The sequence below is a fragment of the Mirounga leonina genome, unplaced genomic scaffold (assembly GCF_011800145.1).
Source record: "Mirounga leonina isolate KUSES-001 unplaced genomic scaffold, KU_Mleo_1.0 Mir_126, whole genome shotgun sequence".
Classification (NCBI taxonomy): Eukaryota; Metazoa; Chordata; class Mammalia; order Carnivora; family Phocidae; genus Mirounga; species Mirounga leonina.
The window spans coordinates 28078385-28093767 of record NW_023270314.1 but is presented as its reverse complement, the minus strand read 5'-3'; the positions used below and the strand labels follow the sequence as shown (position 1 = coordinate 28093767).

General features: G+C 43.8%; 1 pseudogene; it reads left to right on the top strand.

The window, feature by feature from the left end:
- The first annotated feature begins 7596 nt into the window (after positions 1 to 7596).
- Positions 7597 to 8092, top strand: LOC118008890 (annotated as a pseudogene).
- Positions 8093 to 15383: the final 7291 nt, after the last annotated feature.

The window sequence follows — 15383 nt, the reverse complement described above, 5'->3', positions numbered from 1 at the left end:
GTAGTTCTCCTCATGGTCCCAAGATGGCTGCCAGCAGCTACTGGGTGATGCTTCCCTCTTCACATCCAGTGGAGGAAAGAGAAAAACCTCCTCCCAGGTGTGAGATACAGTCTTTTCCTTTAGACTGTCCAGCTAAGGCCATTGGTGTGCCCAATCCTGGAGTAGTAACAGTTGCCAGGGAAAGCTATTGACTGACTTGGGCTAATCATCTGATACTGAGAATCAACCACAGTGTCCACTGCAGATATTGTGCAGGCTTCCCACCACCATTGCCCTACACACACGGGCGCACATATACACACATTGTTTATACCTCTTGCTTTCTCTCCCTTTCATTCAGTGGCACTTATTACCTCACAGGAGAAATATTACTACAGAAAAACAGACGAAAGCTTTGGCGTGGCCTTGGGAAGGCAAGAGAAAGCTTTCAAGGGGGAAGGAGCAGCCGCACCAGAGGATGCAGGGAGCATGGGTTAGATAACAGAAAATCTGGGCTCTATCAACAAGGAAGATGTTCAGACCTCAGGAAGGGCCCCCTCAGGGCAGGGCAGGGCAGGGCAGGGCCGGAGACAAACACTGCCACTTGAAGAGTGAACCCAGGTGAGGGAGTGGAGAGCTGACTACTCTCGAGATACTTGAGGAAAGAAAAGAAAGAACCAGAGCAAAGGAAGACCTGCATTTGAGAAGTGAAATTTTGGAGAAAGGCGAAACTAGACCACTAATTTTCAAACAATGGGTCATGAAACATTGTGATATAAATTACTGGGTCAAAACCAACATTTAGAAAGAAAAAGAGGGGTGCCTGGGTGGCTCAGTCGCTTAAGCATCTGCCTTTGGCTCAGGTTGTGGTCCTGGGGTCCTGGGATCCAGCCCCACATCAGGCTCCCTGCTCGGCGGGAAGCCTGCTTCTCCCTCTCCCACTCCCCCTGCTTGTGTTCCCTCTCTCGCTCTCTCTGTCAAATAAATAAATAAAATCTTTATTAAAAAAGAAAAAGAAAAAGAATAGAAAGTGTTAGGGTGTGGTGAAACCTTTCAATGTATTTATATACATGTGTATTGGCTTGTCATATAAAATACATTTTTTTTTATCTTGGATTGTGGCAAAAAAAAATTGAAAAAAAAAAAAACCCCATACTTGAACATGTTAAAATGCTGGGGAGAATTAGAAAGAATCAATTGTCATGGGTGGATCCAGCCATCTATTGAAATGACACAAACTCAGACTTGGCTATGATTGAAGAGTTTTAGGAAAACTCCAAATCCAATTCTAACCAAGGGGGATCAGATGTTAGCCTCAGGAAGACAGGGCTGGGATTTGATCGTAATTAAGAAAGCTTACACCACATTGATTTTATTGTACTCAGCTTGCGGGAAGCACGGAGATAGTTCCCATGACATCTATAAGAAGGTCATCTCAAGAGCAAGGAGGTGGCCACATTTATTTAGTAGTTCCTAGAAGGAACCGGATGTGGTGGACACGTGGGCAGGTGTCCTGGACCCCAGGGGGGTGCCCACTATTGTAGCCGGGATGATTCCTTAGGGGCCACCTGCAGTGGGTGGAAGGAGCTCATTATCTGCATTGCAAAGAACAGAGACTGACCAGACATCTCAGGCAAAGGGGAGTGAATTGTGAGCTCACACCTGGAAATAAGGGGACTGAGGATTGCAGCTGCCTGGGGTGGAGTGGGAATGGCTTCCAGGTACCCAGAAACGGGTGGGTGACCTGGCCTCCCAGGAAGAATGGGCTCTGCAGCCCCCCAGGCCCCACCAAGCCTGAGAAGTGACAGGCCCCTCAGCCGCAGACGCACACTGCTCCCTGATGGAGGCTTCTACTGCTTCTATGGCTTCTGTCACCATGAGCAAATGCCCTCATCCTCCACCCTGGCTTTTGCTTCTCATAGTCCTTCTTACTTATGGCTTCAATTGTCCTCTGGCTTCCAGGGCCTAATAGCCATTGCCTGTTGGCTTCTAGGGCTTTCTTTGGTTCTGCTTTCATTTCCTTTCACAGAAGATGCCCACTTTACTAGCCTTCGCAGATTAATTGACATTTCCCATATCCTCTGCGAGACAGACCAACACATGTCCAAAACACTGAGCTCTTGGGGCGGACAGGCTGCTCTCGCCCCCCATGTACTTCCACTCCCACCGATGAATAGATGTGGATAAATGCGGAACCATTGTTCCGACCAACTGTTTTGTTGCATAATCCCACAGTTTCAGCAAATGTTTTTTAAAACTCATCAAAGAATGTGGAAAGTACCATTTTAATTTTAACAGAGCATGGTGATTAAGAATCTGCATTTAAATCTTGGATCTTTATTCACTAGATGCACGAAAGGTCTACCTAGTATCTTTCTCTGGGAAAGATACTTGGCCTCTCTTTGCCTCAGTTTCCTCATCTGTAAAATGGAGACAATTGTAGCAAGCTACTTCACAGGATTGTGAAGAATAAATGAGATGATTCATGCAGGGTTAAGTGGTCTTGGCTATCCCGTAGGCAGGAGAATGAGGGGACATGGTGCAGAATATGGCCTCCCAGATGGCTTCCCTGAGCAGGGTGGCCTGGAAGATCATAAATTATAAACCAAGGATTGCAGTTGAGTTATTCTTCCACAGTATAAACATCAGAGGTTTTTTTCCGTTTCAAGAGGACAGCTTGAGCATGTCCTGAAGCTTCTCTTCATACTGTATTAATTTCCTATTACTGTTGCAACAAATTACCACAAACATAGTGGCTTAAAACAACAAATTTATTATCTTCCAGTGCTGGCAGTTAGAAGTCTAAAATGGGATGACAGATCTGTGTTCCTGCTAGAAGCTCTAGAGAAGCCTTATTCAACTTCTAAAGACTGTCCACATTCAGTGGCCTGTGACCTTTTCCATCTTCAAAGCCAGGGACCCCATCACTGATCTCTGCTTGCCTCTGGTAAAGATCCTTGGCATTACATTGGGCACATTTAGACAATCCAGCTTAATCTCCCCATCTCAAAACCTTTAACTTATGCCATTAACGTCCCTTTGCCATGTAAGAAAATAGTCACAGGTTCTGGGCATTGGGATGCAGACAGGGGAAGGCATTGTTACACTTACCACGGTTCTGCCCTCTGGTCTCCAAAGATGCATGTTGGGCTCATCTACAAAATATATTCACCCCACTTAGGGTCCCCCAAAGTCTCAACCCATTACAGCATCAGCTGAAGGGCAAACTCTCATCTAGATGTCATCAGCTCAGAAGGCTCAAATCTCATCACTTAAACCACCCACATTAGGTGTGGGTGAGGCTCTGGGTATAATGGATCCTGGGGGGTGGGGAATCTCCTCTCCCTCCGTGGACTTGTGACACTAGAAAACAAGTTATCTGTTCCTAAGATACAACGGTGGGACAGGCAGAAGGTAACAGCTACAGACATTCCCATCCAGAAAGGGAGAACTGGAAAGGAAAAAGGGGGTTGCAAAGCGAATTTAAAATCCACCTGGCAAAACCACGAAAGGTTGCAAGGCCTAGGCATGCTCTTCTGTGGCTCCTGGCCCCGCTTCCCGGCCTCACTGTCTGGCCTGGGAATCAGCCTTCCTCTCTCTTGTGTGTTTTCAGCTCTTCGTTTCCCGGTTGTACAGTCTGGGGTGGGGGGCTGTCTAACAGCTTTCTTCCATTTTACCCTTTGTCTGGCTCTTTCAGGACAAACTGGTAGGGTCTCTGTTTGCAAGACATTCTCAGGAACCATGTGGGTCTCCTGTATATGGCTCTGGGATTTACTCCACTAGACAAGAGGCACCTCCACAGATCTTTTTAGACAATCCCATTTCTCTGCTTGGTTTCTGCAGACATGGCTGAGGACATCCATGGGTCACATGGCTAATCTCTCCAAAGGGGCCTTCATGGGATTGAGTACTCTGACCTCTGATCCTTCCTAGGCACTAGCAAAAGATTGTCCAGGTACATCCTCAGAGCACACTTTTCTGACAGCGAATGGCCTAATTTTAGCATTGTTTGCAATCTGGGTGGGCTGAAAATTTCTAAAATACCAAGTTCTTCTTTTTTTTTTTTTCAAAGATTTTATTTATTTATTTGAGAGAGAGAGAATGAGAGACAGAGAGCAGGAGAGGGGGGAGGGTCAGAGGGAGAAGCAGACTCCCCGCTGAGTAGGGAGCCCGATGCGGGACTTGATCCCGGGACTCCAGGATCATGACCTGAGCCGAAGGCAGTCGCTTAACCAACTGAGCCACCCAGGAGCCCCTTAAAATACCAAGTTCTGATGCCTTTTCTGCCTCTTTCCTCTAATATTTTACTATAAACAAGCAAGAAAAAAAATCGAGCCACACCTTCAACACCCGGCCACGCAGATAAATACCCCCGTCTTCACCCTCACAAATTCTGCTTTCCACATAACTGTGAAACACAATTCTGCTAAGCTTTCTGCTACTATATAAAAAGTATCTCCTTCCCTCCATCTATCAATAGCATATTCCTCATTTCCTTCTGAGCCCTTGATGCCAGCAGCATGGTTTTTTTTTAAAGATTTTATTTATTTATCTGAGAGAGAGAGACAGCGAGAGAGGGAACACAAGCAGGGGGAGTGGGAGAGGGAGAAGCAGGCCTCCCCTGGAGCAGGGAGCCCAGTGTGGGGCTCGATCCCAGGACCCTGGGATCATGACCTGAGCCGAAGGCAGACGCCCAACGACTGAGCCACCCAGGCGCCCCAACCAGCAGCATCTTTAACATCCGTATTTCTCCCAACTGTGGGGATTTAGGTATTCTGGACCGTGCTTCCTCACTCCCCTCCGAGTCCTCACTAGCAAACTGTAACATTCCTATTTCTACTAACAGTCTCTTCAAGGCAAGCTAGGTAGGCTTTTCCTATCATCCTCCTCAAAGTTATTCCAGACTCTGTTACCGAATTCCAAAGCCACATCCACATTTTTAGGTCTTTGTTACAACAGCACCCATTTCCAGGTACCAAAACCCGCATCGGTCAGAGTTCAACCAGAGAAGCAGAACCAGCAGGAGATACGTGTTAAGAGATCTATTGCAGGGAACTAGATCACACGACTGTGGGGGCTTGCTGGGCAAGTTCAAACCCTGGAGGGCAGGCCAGGAGACAGAACGGGTTGCCGGTGTCCTGCACAGGTGGAAACTGCTGCCCACAGGTGGAGCCCCCGTTCGTCAAGGAAGCCCCAGCTCCTCCCCGGAAGGCCTGTCAGCGGATTCAATCAGGCTCACCCAGCTGATCCAGGATAATCTCCCTTCAAGTTCACTGATTGTGGATTTTAATCACATCTATAAACCTTCACAACAACGCCTACCTTCGTGTTTGGGGACCGTAGCCCAGCCAGGTCAACACATAAAACTGACCATCGAACATCCAAATCCCTAGAAATGACAGAAAACATATATCAACAAATTAACAAATACTTAGCCACACCCTAAAACAAACAAACAAACAAAAAGCATTCTTAGGAATCAAGAAATCAAGCATTCCAGGAATCAAGAAATCAAGATAATTCTTTTTCCCTCCAAAGGTCCTGTTTTATTGTTCTCAGTATAGTCCCAGAAGTCCCCAAAGAATGAAAACCAGGTACTCCAACAAAAAACTGAACATGTGTGTTCATAGCAGCACCATTCATAAGTGCAAATCGTGGAAAAAAATGAGAATGTTCATCAGTGGATGAATGTATAAACAAAATGTGGTCTATCCACACGATGGACTATATTCAGCTATAAAAGGGAAAGGAGCCCTTAAATACACCACAAAAGGGACAGAGGAGTATATATATATTCCTGGGGTGTAGGGGCCGGATAGAAGAGGCAGGGCTCTGAGTTGGTTAGTTTGCGTATTGAAGGCATGCTTCTGGCTGAGTTCTCTGCTAGCTGTCAAGAGCCAGCTAGCCCTGGAAAGGCAGCCTCTTCCTAGTTTTATGTTATTTAGTCATTTATTTTTAGTTTTATGGTTTTTTATTTCTTTTTTAGGATGTCAAAACACTGTGATATACAGAAAATTAAATATATATATAGATATACACATGCACACACAGAGTTGATCCCACACAGTCAAAAATCCATGTATAACTTTTTTTTTTTTTAGATTTTATTTATTTATTTGACAGAGAGAAACACAGCGAGAGAGGGAACACAAGCAGGGGGAGGGGGAGAGGGAGAAGCAGGCTTCCCGCGGAGCAGGGAGCCCGATGCGGGGCTGGATTCCCAGGACCCTGGGATCATGACCTGAGCCGAAGGCAGACGCTTAACGACTGAGCCACCCAGGCGCCCCCATGTATAACTTTTGACTCACCAAAAACCTAACTACTAAGAGCCTGCTGTTGACCAGAAGCCTTGCTGATAATATAAACAGTCAATTAATACATATTTTGTATGTATTGCTTTATATATATTATCATAGATTGTATTCTCACAATAAAGTAAGCTAGAGAAAAGAAAAGGTTATTAAGGAAACCATAAGGAAAAGAAAATGCATTTATAGTACTGTACTGTGTTGTTTTTTTTTTTTTTTAAGATTTTATGTATTTATTTGACAGGAGAGAGAAAGAGCACGAGCAGGGGGTGCAGCAGGCAGAAGGAGAGGGAGAAGCAGGCTCTCCGTTAAATAGGGAGTCCAGTGTGGACTCGATCCCAGGACCCTGAGATCATGATCTGAGCCGAAGGCAGATGCTCAACCAGCTGAGCCAACCAGGCGCCCCAGTACTGTACTGTTTTTATTGAAAAAAATCCATGTATAAGTGGACTCGCACAGTTCAAATCCATGCTGTTTGAGGGCCAGCTGTATATACACATATGTACAATACCCAGATCATCTGAAGAATTCCAGAATGCTCCTATTGCAGATTAAATTAGGGATGCATTGCTCCAAAACTTACAAAGGGATAAGTGGAAAATATAAAAGAAAAGTTAAAAAATGGATAATAGATGCAGAAATGCCTAAATCTGTCCAACAGGAGTTTGAGTGGGAGAGAATAAAATAAACTAGTAGTTCCCAAACTTCAGCATGTATACAAATCACGTGAGGATCTTATTAGAATGCAGATTCTGTTTCAGTGGGTCTGGGTGGGCAGTGCTGCCCAGCCATGAACCAGACTTTAATAAAAATTCTCCAGTGCAAAAGATAGGTGTAATTGCAAAGCCCTTCAGGTGCTCCTTTGGATAAATCAAAACACATACCAGGACATGTTACAGTTAGATTTCAGGACTCTCAGACCCGCTCCAGCCTCACTGAATCAGAATCTGCATTTTAAGTCTCAGGACATCAACAATAAAGAGAAAATTCCAAAAGCTCACAGAGAATATCTACAAAGGAATAAGGATCATGGTGGCATCAGACTTGTCATCAGAAACACAAGATACAAGAAGGTGACAGAGAAATATTGCACACTGAGAAACTGTCTCAAACCTAGAATTCTATCCTCAAAGTATCAATGATTTGATGAAATTTTAAGACGAAGAATTCAGAATTTTATCACCCACATATTCTCTCTGATAGAATCTTTAGAGGAGATACTCCAGATAAGAAGTTAAAAAACGAAGCAGTAGGGCAGACACGGCAGCCCTGAGCACCCACACGCCCTGAGCACCCACACAACCTGGCCATGGTCAAACCCACCGTCTTCTTCCACATCGCCCTGGGCCACCGGCCCTTGAGCTTCGTTTCCTTCCAGCTGTTTGCAGACAAAGTTCCCAAGACAGCAGAAGGCTTTTGTGCTCTGAGCACTGGGGAGAAAGGATTTGGTTCTAAAGGTCCCTGCTTTCACAGGATTATTCGGGGATCTCTGTGCCACGGTGGTGACGTCACATGCCATCATGGCACTGGAGGCAAGTCCAACTATGAGGAGAAATCTGAGGATGAGAATTTCATCCTGAAGCGCTCAGGGCCTGGCATCTTGTCCATGACACCTGCTGGATCCAACACAAATTGTTCCCAGTTTTTCATCTGCACTGCCAACACTGAGTGGTTACCCAGCAAGCATGTGGTCTTTGGCAAGCTGAAGGACGACATGAATATTATGGAAGCCATGGAGCACTTTGGGTCCAGGAATGGCAAGACCAGCAAAAAAAATCACCATCGCTAACTGCAGACAAATCTAATAAATTTCACTTGTGTTTATCTTAACTACCAGACTATTCCTTCTGTGGCTCAGGAGAGCACCCCTTCACCCCTATCTGCTCAAAGTATTCTATAATCTTCATGCTCTCACTGCAGTTCTGTGGGTTCCATATTTTCCTTGCTCCCCTCCAAGTCTAGCTGGATTGCAGAGTTAGTTTATGATTATGACATAAAAACTGAACAACAACAAAAAATGAAAAAGTAGGAAAAAGTAGTCATGGAAGAAAGTGGTGGGATATGAGAAGCGAGGATAATAAAAAGAAAAAGTACTAAAACTTATTAAATCTAAATAAATAATAATTATAAAATCAAAATATTTTCTTTTTTTTTTAAAGATTTTATTTATTTATTTGACAGAGAGAGAGACAGCAAGAGAGGGAACACAAGCAGGGGGAGTGGGAGAGGGAGAAGCAGGCTTCCTGCTGAGCAGGGAGCCCGATGCGGGGCTTGATCCCAGGACCCCAGGATCATGACCTGAGCCGAAGGCAGACACTTAACAACTGAGCCACCCAGGTGCCCCTAAAATAAAAATATTTTCAGGGTAAGACAAAAACAAAAGCCATAAGGGTCATCTTTTTTTTTTTAAATAGCTCTTTTTTTTTTAAAGATTTTTATTTATTTATTTGACAGAGAGAGGCACAGCGAGAGAGGGAACACAAGCAGGGGGAGTGGGAGAGGGAGAAGCGGACTTCCCGCAGAGCAGGGACCCCGATATGGGGCTCGATCCCAGGACCCTGGGATCATGACCTGAGCCGAAGGCAGCCGCTTAACGACTGAGCCACCCAGGCGCCCCATAAGGGTCATCTTGTGTGGATACTTAGCGCAACCTGCCTGTCCTCCATCTGTCTATCTATCCAGTCATCATTTCTGCAAATAGCTGTTGTGCACCTGCTCTGTATCAGGTCATATGCCAGGTATAGGACAAGGTTGCCCTCTGGGTACAAAGATGACCAAAATAAACTGTTCGCTCATGGAGGTTACAGTTCAGTGGAAAAGACTGATAATAGTAAGCAGGCAATTAAATATATACTTAGAAATTGGAAATGCCATAAAGGAAAAGAACAAGGCATTGTGAGAGAGAATAATAGTGAAAGGAATAACAGGGAAGACCTTTCTGAGGAAGTGAGAGGGAAAAATAGAATCCCAGTAATGGTTAAAAATGATAGTAGCTGACATTTATTGAGTGCTTACTCAATAAATTACTTTTCGAGAATTAACTCATTTAATCCTCAGAACAATCTATTAGACAGATACAATTATTATCCACATTTCATAGGTGAGGAAATTTGTAGATGAAGCAACCTGTTCCAAGTTCACATAGCTGGTAAGGAGGAGATGGGGTTTGAACCCAGGTGGCTTAACTTTGGACGCTGGACTCTGTGCTGAGGTTGGGAAGGAGTCAGCCAGCTTGGGAAGATGCCCTAAGTGTCCAGAAAGAGCTCTCAGTGTTCGAGGAACTAAAGGAAAGCTAGTGGTGGCGGATACTGCTACCTGTCCTCTAAAATCTGTTTTCCCTTCCAGCACAGTCATAAAAAGATCAGCTGACATATCACTGCTGAGAATAAAGACCGTACTTCCTAGCTTCCCGGAAAGCTAGGATGGCCATGTGACTAAGTTTGGGCCCAATAGGATGCAAGCATAAGTATCACGGCGCCCCTTTTCCTCGAGGGCTAGCTGGCGAGAGCCCAGTTCCCCCTCTTCTTTGTTCCTTCCTGCAGCCTGTTGTCTGTTGCTCACATGCTGCCACACGGAGCCTGAGGATGAGGACCATACCGTGGGGATGACAGAGTAGTAAGCTGGAAGAAGCTGCCATATTAGCCCTGGACGGCATACTCTTGGAATTGTAAAATTATTATTAATCGTTGTTATTTTTTAGAGTAGTTTCAGGTTTATGGCAAATTGAGTAGAAAGTACCGAGAGTTCACATTACACCTCCTGGCTTAATCAGCTCAGGCTACCAAAACAAAGTACTATAGACTGGGTGGCTTAAACAATACCGGTCCGGAGGTGAGAAGTCCAAGTTCAAGGTGCCATTGTGGTTGATATGTGATTAGGGTTCTTTTCCTGGATGTAGACAGCTACCTTCTCAGTGTGTCCTCACGTGAGGGTGGTGGGGAGCAAGTTCTTTGGTGTCTCTTCTTACAAGGGCCCTAATCCCTCCGTGAGGACCCCACCCTTACGACGTCATGTAAACCTAATGATCTCCCAAAGACCACATCTCCAGATACCATCACACTGGGGCAAGGTCTTCAACATAGGAATTTGGCAGGGTGGTGGGATGCGACGCAATTCAGTCCATAGCACTCCCTGTCCCCACACACATACAACCCCCACTATCATCCTGTACCACAGTGTTCTATTGGATTTTTAAGTAAAATATAAATAAGTAAATCTATATCTCATTTAAGCCACTGTTGAATGGGGTTTATCCTAACTGATCCAGCCATTTGGAGAGGAGGCAGGGGAGGACGTCATGCAGGGCCGTGGAAGCCAAAATACTCTGGGAGATCTGGTCGATTCTGACTGCAACTGCAAAGGACTCTTTAGAATGAGTGGTTACGTTTCTTTTTCTCAAGAAGAAATAGAATTGACAAATTATCACTATGGTTACTGGATTAAGGTCTCTGTAGTCCAAGAGATAATTTATACATTTTATAGGACCCAACAAAATTCTTTTTTTGAGAAGATTTTATTTATTCATTTGAGAGAGAGAGAGAGACAGAAAGAGCACATACAGAGGGAGAGGCAGAGGGAGAAGCAGACTCCCTGCTGAGCTGGGAGCCCAACATGGGGCTGAATCCCAGGACCTGGAGATCATGACCTGAGCCAAAGGCAGAAGCTTAGCCATCTGAGCCACCCAGGTGCCCCCACACAACAAAATTCTTCTGTTTGCTCAGAGTTGTATGCTTGCTACTTTATTTTTTTATTTTTTAAAAAGATTTTATTTACTTATTTGAGAGACAGAACACAAGCAGGGGGAGGAGTAGGAGGAGAGGGACAAGCAGACTCCCCCTTGAGCAGGGAGCCCATGCGGAATGATCTCAGGACTCCTGGATCATGACCTGAACCAAAGGCAGACACTTAACCAACTGAGCCACCCAGGGGCCCCATATGCTTGCTACTTTAAAAGTTTGTCAGTGGGGCGCCTGGGTGGCTCAGCCCGTTAAGCGTCTGCCTTCAGCTCAGGTTATGATCCCAGGGTCCTGGGATGGAGCACCACATGGGGCTCCCTGCTCAGCCGGGAGCCTGCATCTCCCTCCGCACCCCCCCACCCCCGCTCTCTCTCTCAAATAAATAAATAAATAAAATCTTTAAAAGAAAAGAAGTTTGTTAGGAACTAGAAAATGCTTGCTTCTTGGGGTGCCTGGCTGGCTCAGTCGTTAAGCGTCTGCCTTCGGCTCAGGTCATGGTCCCAGGGTCCTGGGATCGAGTCCCATATCGGGCTCTCCTCTCTGCGGGAAGCCTGCTTCTCCCTCTCCCACTCCCCCTGCTTGTGTTCCCTCTCTCGCTGTGTCTCTTTCTGTCAAATAAATAAAATATTTTTTAAAAAATGCTTGCTTCTTAATACCTCAAATAAGAAAAGAAAAACTGCCATTGGTTGTCATCGTTGTCAGTCATTTGTGCACTGGGAAAGATTCTACAAGGGGAATACTGACACGTTTCTTCTAGGAAACAGTTACCAGGCCACATCCACAGAACTTGACCATAAATGAAGCTCTCTTTGCTACCCCTTTTAAGGCAAATGAGTCTTGGGGCGCCTGGGTGGCTCAGTCATTAAGCGTCTGCCTTCGGCTCAGGTCATGATCCCAGGGTCCTGGGATCAAGCCCCGCATCCCGGCTCCCTGCTCAGAGGGAAGCCTGCTTCCCCCTTTCTCACTCCCCCTGCTTATGTTCCCTCACTCGCTGTGTCTCTCTCTGTCAAATAAATAAAATCTTTTTAAAAAAAAGGCAAATGAGTCTAAAATATTTGAAATGAGAAAATAAACCTCATCAGCAGAGGGTTAAAGAAAGCACTCTAGGTTAGGTCTGATTATTAACATCTGTGTATATGAATCTTAAAACAAAGGAATTAGAGAATAACCCTTTTTGGCTGATCTCAGTCTTTTTTTTATTGCTGAATTTTCCATCTCAATTCATTAATTGGATCTGGCAAAGAGAAGAGAGCCCATATTAATTTGGGAAGTTCCTAAGATATTTGCTAAAGACAGTAGAAAAATTGAACTATTTTATTTATTTTTTATTTTTGTAAAGATTTTATTTATTTATTTGACAGAGAGAGACACAGTGAGAGAGGGAACACAAGCAGGGGGAGTGGGAGAGGGAGAAGCAGGCTTCCCGCCGAGCAGGGAGCCCGATGCGGGACTCGATCCCAGGACCCTGGGATCATGACCTGAGCCAAAGGCAGATGCTTAATGACAGAGCTACCCAGGTGCCCAAAAAAAACTGAACTATTTTAAAACAGGTAAATGACATGGTTTATAAAGGCCAGTCTTGACCTCATGGTTTTCAATATATTTAGATATAGAAATAGAGATGTAAATGTGGTGTATTCATGCATATCTGTGCATATAGACTATATTTGTGTGTGTAGACTATATTTCCTAGCTCTATTCACTGAGAGGAACTGGGACACTAATACCCTAATAGCAATGAGCAGAGTTAGCGTCCAGCTCTTGGTTTCGTTTCTTTTCTTTTCTTTCCTTTTCTTTTCGTTTTGTTTCTTTTCTTTTCTCTTCTTTCTTTCTTTCAAAGATTTTATTTATTTATTTATTTATTTGTCAGAGAGAGAGAGAGAGCGTGCAAGCAGGAGGAGTGGCAGGCAGAGGGAGAAGCAGGCTCCCCGCTGAGCAAGGAGCCCAATGTGGGACTTGATCCCAAGACCCTAAGATCATGACCTGAGCCAAAAGCAGACACTTAACTGACTGAGCTAATGACAGAGCTACCCAGGTGCCCCTCTTTTCTTTTCATTGTTTTTAATAGGCTTTATTTATTAGAGCATTTTTAGATTTATAGAAAAATTGAAGAGAAAGTACAGAGGTTTCCAAATACTTTCCCTCTGCCACCCTAAGAGGGAAAGGATTCCCCATGTAGTTAACATTTTATATTGGTGTGATACATTTATTACAATTGATGAACTAATGATACATTATTATTAACTAATGTCCATAGTTTACATTGAAGATCACTTTTTGTGTTGGACAGTTCTATGGGTGTTGCCAAATGCATAATGTCATGTGTTCACTATTACCGTATCATACAGATGGTTTCCCTTCACTAAAAATTCTCTGTGCCCTGCCTGTTGATCTCCCTCTCCCTTACCCCCTGGCAACTTTCCTTCCTGCTACCTCTTGCCTTTTTCAGAATGTCATATAATTGGAATCATATAGTATATAGCCTTTTGAGATTGGCTTCTTTCACTTAGCCATATGCATTTAAGATTCCTTTTGGTGGCGTAATAGCTCATTTCTTTTTATCACTAAATAATATTCTATTGTATAGCCATACCAGTTTGTTTATCCATTCAGCTATCGAAAGACATCTTGGTTGCTTCCAAGTTTCGGCAATTATGAATAAAGCTACTAAAAACACTCATGTGCGGGTTGTTATGTAGACATAAGCTTTCAACTCATTTGGATCAGCTCTTGGTTTCTAAATAACTTACTCCACTAAAAGGAACCAGAGCTCCTTGGAGAAATGGCTGATTCCAGAGCTGATGTAGGGAAAGTATAATTTGAGCCCGAAACGTGTTGCTATGCTAGAAAGAGAAGAAATGCTAAAAACTGATAAATGCTAAAAAGATGTAGTCAAGCTGACAGGACACAGAAGATGACTTGAAAGGGCCCCAACTGACCAAATCAGAGTTAACCTGAGTGTAAAAAGAAACAATATTAGTAATTGGGTAATAATCCACTGAATATAACAGGAAAGTATGAGTCCATACTGATGTAATTAAGTAAAGTGAAAGTTGGAATATTTACATAAGCTCAACATACTCACTCACACACACACAAAATAAAAATTACAATGGGAAAGAGTGATTTACAGCAGAGAAAGCTGGTCTTACTTTAATGAAGTAATCAAAGTAATAGGAGATATGGAGGTGCGCACCACCTGGTAGGATGCAGTAGAAAGAAAACAGCATCATTTCCACGACAGTCCTGCCAGAGATGCGTGCCCTGAGTCTAGTTATGAGGGCACAGCAGACAAACCCAAATTGAGAGGCAATCTACAAATAAAGGGCCTATAATCCTCAAATGCATCAAGGTCATGAAATTCAAGAATGAAGGACTGTTCCAGATTGAAGGAGACAACTAAATGCAACACCTGCTTCTGGGCTGGGTCCTTTTGCTATAAAGGATATCACTTGGAAGACTGGTGAAACTGGGGTGCTGGGTGGCTCAGTCCGTTAAGCGTCCGACTTTTGATTTCTACTCAGGTCATAATCTCAGGTTGTGAGATTGAGCCCTGCATCCAGCCCTGCACTGAGCTTGAGATGCTCTCTCTCTGCCCCTCCCCCACCCCTCTAAAATAAATAAATCTTTAAAAAAATAAAAAGAAGAAGACTGGTGAAACTTGAATGGGGTCTGAAGGTTAGACGGAAAGAATGTATCAGTATTCTTTTCCTGATTTTGATGGTTGTATTGTGGTTATGTAGGAGAATGTTCTGGTTAGCAAGAAAAATACACTAAAGCATTGGATGGAGATGGGGCAACATAGTGGTAACTTACTCTTAAATAGTTGAGAAAAAGTTTTGTGTACTACCCATGCAAATTTTCTGTAAGTTTGAGATTGTTTCATCAAAAAAAGGTGAAAATGAGAAAAACTTTAGATGGTTTCCCAGGTCAGGGTTCAGGGTTGCCCCTGGTGCTGCTACTATGTTAATATAATATTGAAAGTTTTGTAATGATGTAACAATGATGTAAGAAAAAAAATCGAACAAAACAAAATAACAACAACAACAACAACAACAAAAACCCAGCAAGGTGTAAAGATTGAAAGGGAATGTATGTAACTTTTCATTTGCAGAAGATACAATTATCTGTATAGAAAACCCAAGAGAATCAGTAGGAAAACTAGGAAAACAAAGGAAAGAGTTCCTTACAATTTCCAGGTGGAAAATCAATTAAGGATTGATAATCCTGAATGGCTTAGTAGGTGGAACATGCGACTCTTGATCTTGGGGTCCTGAGTTTGAGCCCCACATTGGGCATAGAGATTATTTATGAGAAAGAAAGAAAGAAAGAAAGAAAGAAAGAAAGAAAGAAAGAAAGA